Source organism: Nomascus leucogenys, chromosome 22a (assembly GCF_006542625.1).
Source record: "Nomascus leucogenys isolate Asia chromosome 22a, Asia_NLE_v1, whole genome shotgun sequence".
NCBI lineage: Eukaryota > Metazoa > Chordata > Mammalia > Primates > Hylobatidae > Nomascus > Nomascus leucogenys.
Window position 1 is genome coordinate 75,384,615 of NC_044402.1, and position 10,760 is coordinate 75,395,374.

A 10,760-nucleotide genomic window follows, 5' to 3' on the forward strand; every position below is an offset into this window, starting at 1 on the left:
TTGTATTTTTAGTAGAGACGGGGTTTCACCATGTTAGCCAGGATGGTCTCGATCTCCTGACCTCGTGATCCGCCCGCCTCAGCCTCCCAAAGTGCTGGGATTACAGGCGTGAGCCACCGTGCCCGGCCTATTATTCCTAATATCTTAAGTAGTAATTACTTCTAATATCACAGTGGGTGTACACCCTGTGACATTTTTCATGATATCTTAGGGAGATACTACTTCTAACACCATGTGTGTACACCCACTGTGATATTATTTGTAATATTCTAGGAAGATATTACTCCTAATATCACAGTGAGTGTACACACTGTGATGTTATTTGTAATATCCGAGGGGGATGTTACTTCTAATGTCACAGTGGATGTACATCCTGTGATATTTTTGGTAATATCCTAAGGGGATGTTACTCCTAATGTGTACACCCTGAGATATTATTCATAACATCCTAGGGGGATGTTACTCCTAATATTACAAGGAGTATACACACTGTGATATTATTTGTAATATCCTAAAAAATGTTATCCCTAATGTCACAGAAGGTGTCCACCCTGTGATATTATTCATAATATCCTAGGGGAATGTTACTACTAATGTCACAATGGGTGTATACCCTGTTATATTATTCATAATATCATACTGGGATGTTACTCCTAATGTCACAGGGGTTTTACTCCCTGTGATATTATTCATAATATCTTATGGGGATAATTACTCCTAATGTCACAGGGTGTGTACAACTTGTGATATTATTCGCAATATCCTAAAAAGATGTTACTCCTCATGTCACAAATGGTGTACATGATGTGCTATTATTCGTAATACCTTGGGGGCATGTTACTCCGAATGTCACAGAGGGTGTACACCCTGACATATTATTCGTAATATTTTGTTATTCCACATTGAAATATTTGCAAAATTTGTGAGATACATTCATCCCCATGCCTCTTCCCCTCCATCCTTCCCCATTGGGTAGATATTCAATTGGCTCAGGGAAGAAAGTCTTTTTTGCAGAATGGGTCCTCTTGACTCAACATCCCCTTCAAATAAAGCAATTGTCTGGTCTGAGCCCTGAAAGAGTCTGCTAGCTTTACAATGCCAAAGGCATGATCAATATTTGACAGAAATGCATGAAGCATATTACGTATAACCCCAACTACTCTAACAAAGGGGTGAAGATGTGGTGAGTAGCAGGTTACCTAGTAAAATGAGATTTGGGTAGCCTAGAGCACTGTCTTGTGCTTTGTCAGAAAAGGCAAGAGGTTGCTTTAGAAAAAGTTATTCTGACAAGAGTGTCACCATTTTGGCTGTGTACTAAATCTCATCGTTCTTACACTAAGGAAAAAAGTCTGTAAAATATAAATTAAGCTGCTTAATATGGAAGCTGAAATGATCCTGAGGTAGGGAAAATTCCTTTAATGACTTTACATTGTTGGTTTATAAAATATGGTATCTAACAGAAATTTAGATCCTGTGACTTTTCCCCAATGCTATATACCACTACTCCCAAATCTCTACCAAACTCTATTCATGCCGAACGACGATTTTTTTAAAAAGGAGCCAAGACACTTTAGGCCAGGGTTTTCTCAACTTCAGCACTATTGGGATGGATAATTATTTGCCAGGGGAAGGGGGCACTGTTCAATGTTTAGCAGCATCCCTGACTTCTACCTACCAGCTGTCAGTAGCAACCGCCCCCCAACCCCAACTTGTAACCTGTGGCTTCTACACTGAATAGCTATTCTTCTAAGATTTTTTTTTTTTTTTTGAGATGGAGTTTTGCTTTTGTTGCCCAGGCTGCTGTGCAATGGCATGATCTTGGCTCACCTGCAACCTCCACCTCCTGGGTTCAAATGATTCTCCTGCCTCAGCCTCCCAAGTAGCTGGAATTACAGGTATGCGCCACCAAGCACGGCTAATTTTGTATTTTTAGTAGAGACGGGGTTTCTCCATGTTGGTCAGGCTGGTCTCGAACTCTTGACCTCAGGTGATCTGCCCACCTCGGCTTCCCAAAGTTCTGGGATTACAGGCGTGAGCCACTGTGCCAGGCCTTTTCTGGGATTTTGTATGCTCTTTTTAAAACATCATAAACCAAATGTATTGAGCATCATCAAACTGTTCATGGTCCAAAGTTGCCACTGGAAACATCAAGAGTTATACTGAACTATAATGCAGTGAACGATCTCTTGGTCTATTGAAAGGTGTAAAGTGGCTTATCGTGGTGACTAAGTGGCCCCAAATTCCTCTGCTGCTTAAATTCCTATGTCTCCTTTTTATTGTTTTTCCATATCCCTTCTTTCCTCATGCAGTCAGATTCATTCTCTCTCTTTCTCTTCCTCTACTTCTTTTTAGTTTATAAAATGTCTTCCTGTTGCTTAGAGTGTGTCTGACTGTATCAGTCATGTTCTTCCCTTCTAATCACTGGTCTATATCTGTTATTGACTTACTAACCAGGCTTCTGGTTATAGTACATTCCACTCTTTATGGCTGTACAGATGTCTACTCCTTTTTCATATTCCAGATAGTTAAAGTTTCTATACATCCAAGTTCAATAAAGGTAACTCTATATTACTACATAAAAACATATATTAGTACATAAAAATGATAATTACAATGATGATCCTGAGTCATTAAGAAAATTGAGTGGATACATCTTGATAGGTATATTAAATAATTTTAGGCAGGAAAGTGACATGATCAGATATCATTCTGGCACCAGCATAGCAGAGGGTCTGAGGCCAGTGTGAAGTTTCATAAGCATGGACACTGACATCTTATATTTGTATCTGCCCAGAATTATGTGCTGTGTAGTTCGTAGTGTAATTTTGGAGCATAAAAAGAATACAAGTTTTATTCAAGATTCATTTTCACTTTGGGGAGAAAATCAAAAATTGTTGATTTATGAAGGACAGTAAGGCTTCACTATGGGAGCAGTACATATCTGGGGTGGGGGGGTGCATCTTTGTACCATGCAGGGCTGATGGAAGGGAAACATCCCTGTTAACTACTTGGGCAGAGAGAGAATGGCAGGATATGTAAAAAACCAAAAACCATGAGGAGATAACCATGTATCTCCTGATGCATAGACTCTACTGAAAAACTGTTAGCAGAGGCTAACCATGAACCCATCACTCAGGATCGGATTTACAAAGAGGGTCAGCTCTGCAGGAATGATGTGCTCCCAACAGAAAGAGCCAGCTGAAGAAGTTATTATGTGTTTTTTCCAGCTCTGAAAACCAATATTTCAACTCGTAAAGATGGATATTCATAATCACTATGTAAAACTAAATAGAATTGCATATTACTGAGCTGCAAGGTATCTAGTTTTTTTTAATGAAGTATTCACATTCTAGTTAGATTCATTCATTCCATTCAGTACATATTCATTGAGAACATACTGTGTGTTAGGTCTGCAGAAAGACAAATAATAAAGATATATACATATCAATAATAGATAATAAAATTATATATATAACTTCTCTAATATAGAGAAAAGTTAGCAGAAATAATCCATGCCCTCATAGAGTTTACTGTTTAATGGAAAAAAAAGACAATTAAAATAGTGTGAGAAGATGGAAATACACTCAGGGTGCCATAGGAACCCACGGAGAGACTGTGTAGGGCTGTTCCTGCATTGCTATGAAGAGATGTCTGAGGCTGCGTAATTTACAAAGAAAAGAGGTTTAACTGGCTCATGGTTCTACAGGCTGGACAAATATGGTGCCAGCTTCTGCTCAGTTTCTGGGAAGGCTTCAAGGAGCTTTCACTCATGGGGGAAGCTGAAGAGGAAGCAAGTATGTCACATGGCCAGAAGGAGCAAGAGAGAAAGAGTGGGAGGTGCCACACAGATTTTTTTTTTTTTGAGACAAGGTCTCTCTTTGTCACCCAGGCTGGAGGGCAATGGCACGACCTCTGCTCACTGCAGCCTTGATTTCCTGGGATCAAGCAATCCTCCCTCCTCAATCTCCCAAGTAGCTGGGACTACAGGCGCATGCCACCACGCTTGGCTGATTTTTGTATTTTTAGTAGAGACGGGGTTTCATCACCTTACCCAGGCTGGTCTCAAACTTCTGAACTCAAGCGATCTGCCCACTTCTGCCTCCCAAAGTTCTGAAATTACAAGCGTGAGTCACTGTGCCCAGCCCACTTTTAAACAACCAGATCTTGCCTGAACTCACTTATCACCAAGAGGATGGTACTAAGCCATTCATGAGGAATCTGCCCGCATGATCCAAACATCTCCCACCAGGCCCCATCTCCAATATTGGGGATTACAATTCAACATTGGGGATTACAATTCAACAGAAGATTTGATGCACACATATATTCAAACTGTATCAGAGACTTCCAAAATGTCCTCGCAAGGTCACAGGCTGCCATGAGTGGTTCTGCAGGTTTAGAACTGCATGTCAAAGTCTTTATGAGAAGCAGCCCCTAAGATGTGCAGTGCAAGAATTGTACAACCATACAAAGAGCTTGGCCAAGGAAGCCTTTCTGTGGAAAGTGACCTCCAAACTGAGACTTTAGATGAGGGATAAGAGTGTATGCAAATAATATGTTGCCTTCGTGAAACTGCAACCTATACTCGGAGCTTAGGATGCAAAGTTGAAAACGGCAAGAGATGGTTCTGAAACGGTAGGCAGAGGCCTCATCATGAGGAACTTGAATCTTCTCTGAAGAATTGTGGGTTTATTCTGAAGGCAGAAAAATAACATTGAATGGCTGTAAATCTTATAATATTTGTGTGTATAAAGACCATTTGGGCTACAGTGTGGAAAAATGCCTAAGGAGTGCATTCCTGGAGATGAGAGACCATTTAGGAAGTGGTTAGAGTGACAGGTCGAGAGACAATTGTGGCCTCAATGAAGGTAGTAGCAGTGGAGATATATTTACTGTCACTTCTATTGATAACACCCCTTCAATTCTAATGAATATATTCAAGAGATATTAAGGAAATAACATGAAAATATTTTGTGATGCATTGGATATGGAAATCGAGGCTGAATCCCAGGACTCTTACTTGGGCAATGATATCAATAGCTAAAACTTAACTGAGAAGGTAATATATGCCAGGAACCATTCTTAGCATTTTATGGGTATTCTCTTATTTAAACTCATGACAATCCTCTGATACAGGAAGTTTTATTATTCACATTTTAGGAATTTGGGAACCAAGACATGAATAAATTAAGTAACTTGCTCAAACTTACTGGCTAGAAGGCAGTGGAGTTGGGCTAAGCAGTCTACCTCCAGGGCCTTTACCCTGTAGGATGCCATCTACCTAGATAAGAGACAAGAAAGAGAGCAGATTTTCTGAGGGAAGATGATGGGTTCAGTTGATAAGCATGATAAGTCTAAGGGGCCTGGGTAACATCCAAGTGGAGATGTTCACCAGGCAGTTGCACATCCGGGTCTGGAGCTCAGGAGAGAGATCCAGGAGAGAAATCCAGATGCAGGAATCGTCAGTGTGTAGATATAGTTGGAGCCATTTGGTGCCAAAAAGTATCCAGTGACAGTGGCTAGAGTAGAAAAAAGAAGGGGCTTAGAATAGAGACTTTGGGAATGCAAGAATACAAGCCTGACAAGGAGACTGAGTGGTAGAAGAAAAACAAGCAAAGTACAATGATTTGGAAGTGAAAAGAAGAAGGGAAAGCCATGGTTTGAAATGCTCACAGTATGCCAAGGGCAATAGAGAAAGGAAAATGCTCATTAGATTTGACAACGTGAGGGTTGTTGGAAATCTCAACCATGGCAGGTTCAGTGGAAGGGTTGGGTAAAGGCCCGGCTGGAGGGAGCTCACAAACAAAAGGGAGGAGAGTGGCAGATAGTGGAAACTAGTCACTTTAAAACTGCTTGACTACAAAGGGGAGAAGTAAATAGGGTGGTAGCCAGTCAGGGAACCTAGGTCAAGGGAAGTCTTTTGTTCATGAAAAGAGAGAATAGGAACGATTTAAATAAATGCAGGAAATAGGATGGAAAATGTCATTGATGGTAAACTGACATTGGTGTCCATGAACTCACAGGAGCACCAGTCTTCTTTGCATGTGGATTTCCTGGTTGTGCTCTTCAGGCTGGTTGTGAGCACAAGGGGTGGGCAGGAAAATGGAATGAAGGCTGGGTCTACCAGGCAGGTGCAGCATAAGTTTAACAAGATACGTGAGTTTAGAATCATGGAAAGAGTGTGACAGAAGTGATGCACTGTAAAATCTTAGTTGGTTAGAGAAGATAGTGAAGACAGAGGATGAGGGGCTGAGAAGAAATGAGTAGGGGGGCCCCTTGTGATTGGAGTGACTGAAGTGAAGTATGGAAAGCATATGGGTTAAGGGCCAGAGAGAGGGATGTTTGAAGATAAGGGTTCCAAAGTGGAGCAGTTATGGGTGATGAAATGGAATGTAGCTTTGGAAGGGTAAGCTGAGCTCTCAAGGTGATGGCAAGTTTCCCAGTTATCAGCCTACACTTTCGGGTCAGAGAGACAAGACAGACCTCCAGGACCTCTCAGGGCCACAATAAAAAGACAGGGCAGCCTGGCACATACAGATTCAACAACATTGGAAGACTGGAAGAGATACTGCCATGGGTTGAATTGTGTTCCCCTTAAATTCATATGGGACCTCAGAATGTGACCTTATTTGGAGATAGGGCATTTACAGAGATAATTAAGTTAAAACTAGGTAATTAGGGTAGGCCTTAATTCAGTATGACTGGTGTCCTAGAAGGAGGAAATTTGGACACAGACACGCATACAGGGAGAACACCATGTGAAGATGAAGACAACAGTCTCCAAGCCAAAGAGAGAAACCTGGAACAGAGTCTTCCCTCACGGCCCTCAGAAGGAAGCAACCCTGCTGACACCTTGGTTTCAGACTTCTGGCCTTCAGAACTATAAGACAATAAATTTCTGTTGCTTAAGCCACCCAGTGTGTAATTCTCTGTTATGGCAGCCTCAGCAAATAAATACAGATGCCATCCCAAAACTCCCAGGACCTCCCTGGCAGTCCTTTCTTTATGGATTATTGGACAGAATTTAGCCCATGACTAAACTAATCCCTGGTAAAGGGCCTGGGATCACAATGACTGGTTGAGGTACATTCCCTGAAGCATTTGTATGCCTGATTCCTGAACAAAGTCAGGGCTGAATGCACAATGAAATGGGGGGGGGGGGCAATGCCAGTTGGTTGACAAGCATGAGGTCTGCTGCGCCACCTGAGGGTCTATTCATTACAACCTGTTCAGGACACCAGTTTCTGTAGTGTTCTAACCACTCAGCCCCTTTGGCTCTTGAGGAACATACACACACAGATGACTTACATTGATGAAAAACCTAATAAGGATGCCCAGAATGTGAGCTAGAAGAGGGACATAGCATTTGAGGGCAGAACTCAGTGGACACTGAGAGAAAAGGATCAGTTTCTTCTATTTAACTCTGAGTTGTTTGATTAGACCCAGAGATGTTCTGCAAACACAAACTCTCACAATGAATGTCTCAAATTAATTAGCTCTAAAACTTTAATAAAACCAACTTTATTTCTTACCACTCAAAAAGTATTCTTGCCCTTCAATCTTCCAAAAAGGAAAAGAAAGAAAAAGCAAAAATAATACATAGAGCAGTGGTAAAGTCCTGCTCCAAATATGTTCAGGACCATTGGCCACTAGGGTGACAGTGACTGGTCACTCGAAGGGACAAAGCAGAAAAACAAAGACAGCTCTAGAGGACATGTGACATGGGGAACTATTCCACGACCTGAGAGTTCTATGCCTGGAACCTTATCTCATTCTCTCCTAAATCCCTGCCCTAAGCACCTGCGTCTGCTAAGTTTGCCATGTTTCTTTGGCATGAGTGCTCCATCTTTCAGGGGATTTGCTTTAACTCCATCTGCTCTCCTTTCCAAGGGGGCATATTGGCTCAGTGGAAACCTCAAATAACATAATGGCAATAAGGAAGGATGGCTCAGTCCCCGGGCTGTCATCTCATCCTTGCTGGAATCCCCTGAGGTCTTTCTCTCTTGGGGACTGAAGCCACCTGGTCTTTGATCATGGTACACAGACTTCCGCGCTGCTATTGGTGAGTCTTGCCTGAGTGTCTGGTTGTGAGCTCACAGTTCCCTGAGGCCCCACATCCTGACCCTGTGACTCTTCCGGGCTCCTAAGTCTCTCAGCACTTTTGTGTCCCTTCTTTGGAGTCCAGAGCCTTTTCGGCTGCATTCCCTGTCCCATTCTGGAAGGTATAGGCCTCTATGAGCTGCCTCAGGGCACATCCACCTAAATAGTTCTCTCATCTACTGCTATTCCACCTCCTGGGGTCCTATAGTGCTGACAACATTCCAAACACGGCAAATTTCTAGGAAGTTTGCAATTTTTTTTTTGCCATGTACTGGAAAGCAGGAATCAAGCCCATCTACTTGTTTCTCCAAACATATCTGGGGGTCATTACAGCTGCCTTACATCAGAATGTTGGCCCCAAAGCAGTGGAAGTCAAGGAGCAGGCCCACACATATACTCATTTCCCCAAATACTCATGTCCCCAAATTTCTCCGAGTTCTTCCCCCAACCAGGAAGCGTGACTTGGTTGTCACATTCTGCAATTTCCCTTCTCAGTGGTTAATGGTACACTCTGTGATTAATTTTCCAAGCTTAGTTCTCAAGTGTTTGAAAGTACAGCAAAACCTCTTATTGCATTCAAGGGCTTAGTTCTTATAACAGAAAGGCTTCCTTGATACTCCTTTTTCTACCATGGGCTTTAAAATGCCCACGTTGAAAGTCAAAATTGGGCAATAACTTCTTTGTTCTAGACTGTTTCCAGCGTTCCTCTGTTGGTTATGCATCTAGAAAACTATTACTACTTGATGGCTGGAGTGGGAGGGGTAGAGTAAATGAATACAAATTGCATAATTTAATTTAGGACATTAACCATTACAGAATTCTAGCGCTGTATGACCTTGGTAAAATTATTTATTTGCCCAGTTCTACAGTGTTATCATTTACAAAATAGAAGAAATAAACAGAATCTGCTTCTTGAGTGTGCTTTAAGGATTAAGTGAGATAATTAATGTAAAGTTTTCAGCACCATATGTACCACATAGTTCTTGATTTTGAAGGCACACAGTTACACCCCAATTCCATCTTGCAACAAGGTGGAGTATAAACGAACACTCAAAAGAATGTACTAAACATTTTGAACAATATTGAGGTGGTTGTAACATGGCAAGCACTAAGAGGTTGTAGACTCCTCCAGGGAATCAAGCCACGTGAGTTGATTAAATATCCAGGGAGAATGTAGGAGAGTCAAAGCCATCTCCAACACACACCAACATTTAAAGGGCAGGTGGAAGAGGAAACTTCAAAGGAGGCGAGAGTGGTGGGGGAAACCAAGAGCATGTGATGTCATAAAAGTCAAGGGACAAAATCACTTCAGCAAGGAGTAAAAGACCACTTGAAGCAAATGTTGCAGAGATGCTTTGAGAGTCCAGATACCATTTGGTTAAGGCATGAATAACAGATGAAGAATTGGGGACGGCAAGTGTAGACAGTCTTTTTAAAGAAGCCTGGCTGTAAAGCACAATACAGCTAAAGCTAGAGGGTCACTGAAAAAATTTGAGGTTAGTCTGTTTTTAGAACAGTAGCTATCTCTCATTTTAACAAAGCTGGGAATGAGTCAGTGGGGAGAAAAGAAGGAAGGCACAGGACAGTAAAGATGGGTAGATGGCCAAAGATCATCAGGGGTCTTAGGAGTGATACCCAGGTCCTGGTGGAAGCATTAGGCTTGAGATCAGACAGGAAGAGGAAAACTCTTCTCTCCTAAGAGGAGGGAAGGAGAGAAGATGGGTCTAGATGTCAGCGTACAGATCCAGGGCAGGAAGTTGAGCAAGATCCCATCTGAAGATTTTCCTTTTCTCTGTGAAGCAAAAGCAAAGCCATCTCTTTCAGAGAGACGGGGACATGGATAAAGGCTAGAGAAGGGTGGAGGTGACTACTAGGGCTTCGCAGAGAAGGGAACACGATAGGACTCATTGATAGGCCTAATAAAGCAAATTATCATCATATTCTGGTTCTGAAAATGAAAAATCTGAAATCTGGGAAAGATATTTTTCTAGTCTTCGAAGTAGAAACCCTATCCCCTTGGCTATCTACACTGTACTGGAATACATGCATAAAGAAGATTATTCAATGATGTTTTGTGCAAGAGGATTGTACCTGCCCGGCTATTTAGTTAGAGCCCCAAACCCCACATTTCTACAAAAAATGAATGTTCTCTTCACTTCCAAAGTATTTATTTTCCACTACCACTAGGTGGTGTTTTGTTCAATTAATTCAAGAGTAAAACTTTCTTTTGACTCCTGTTTCAGGACACACACTGGAAAGTACACATGCTACCTGCTGCACTTTGGTTTTAATCTTTACTTTCTAATTCTAATTTTCTATAAATGAAAACTTTGCTTTTCTCAAGTGTTACACCCTGTTTTGTCTTTAAATACAATGAAAATGAAAATGAAAATGTGCATTTTTTCTTCCCTTTAAAAAGACCAGGGGAATGGAACAATGCGGAAGGTGGCCTTTTATAAGAAGTATGAATCTATGCCTGCTTGAGAAACCATTGTGTATTTTTAATTCTTGTACTCTTCTTTTCAATAAACATTTCATGTTTTTAAAAAATCAATTTTTTTTACACTAAAGATACATACTAACCTTTTAGTCTTCTTAATTAATAGTTTCTGCAACTCCTGTGCTGGATACACTAAATCTTCTGTAAGTTTATTACTAAA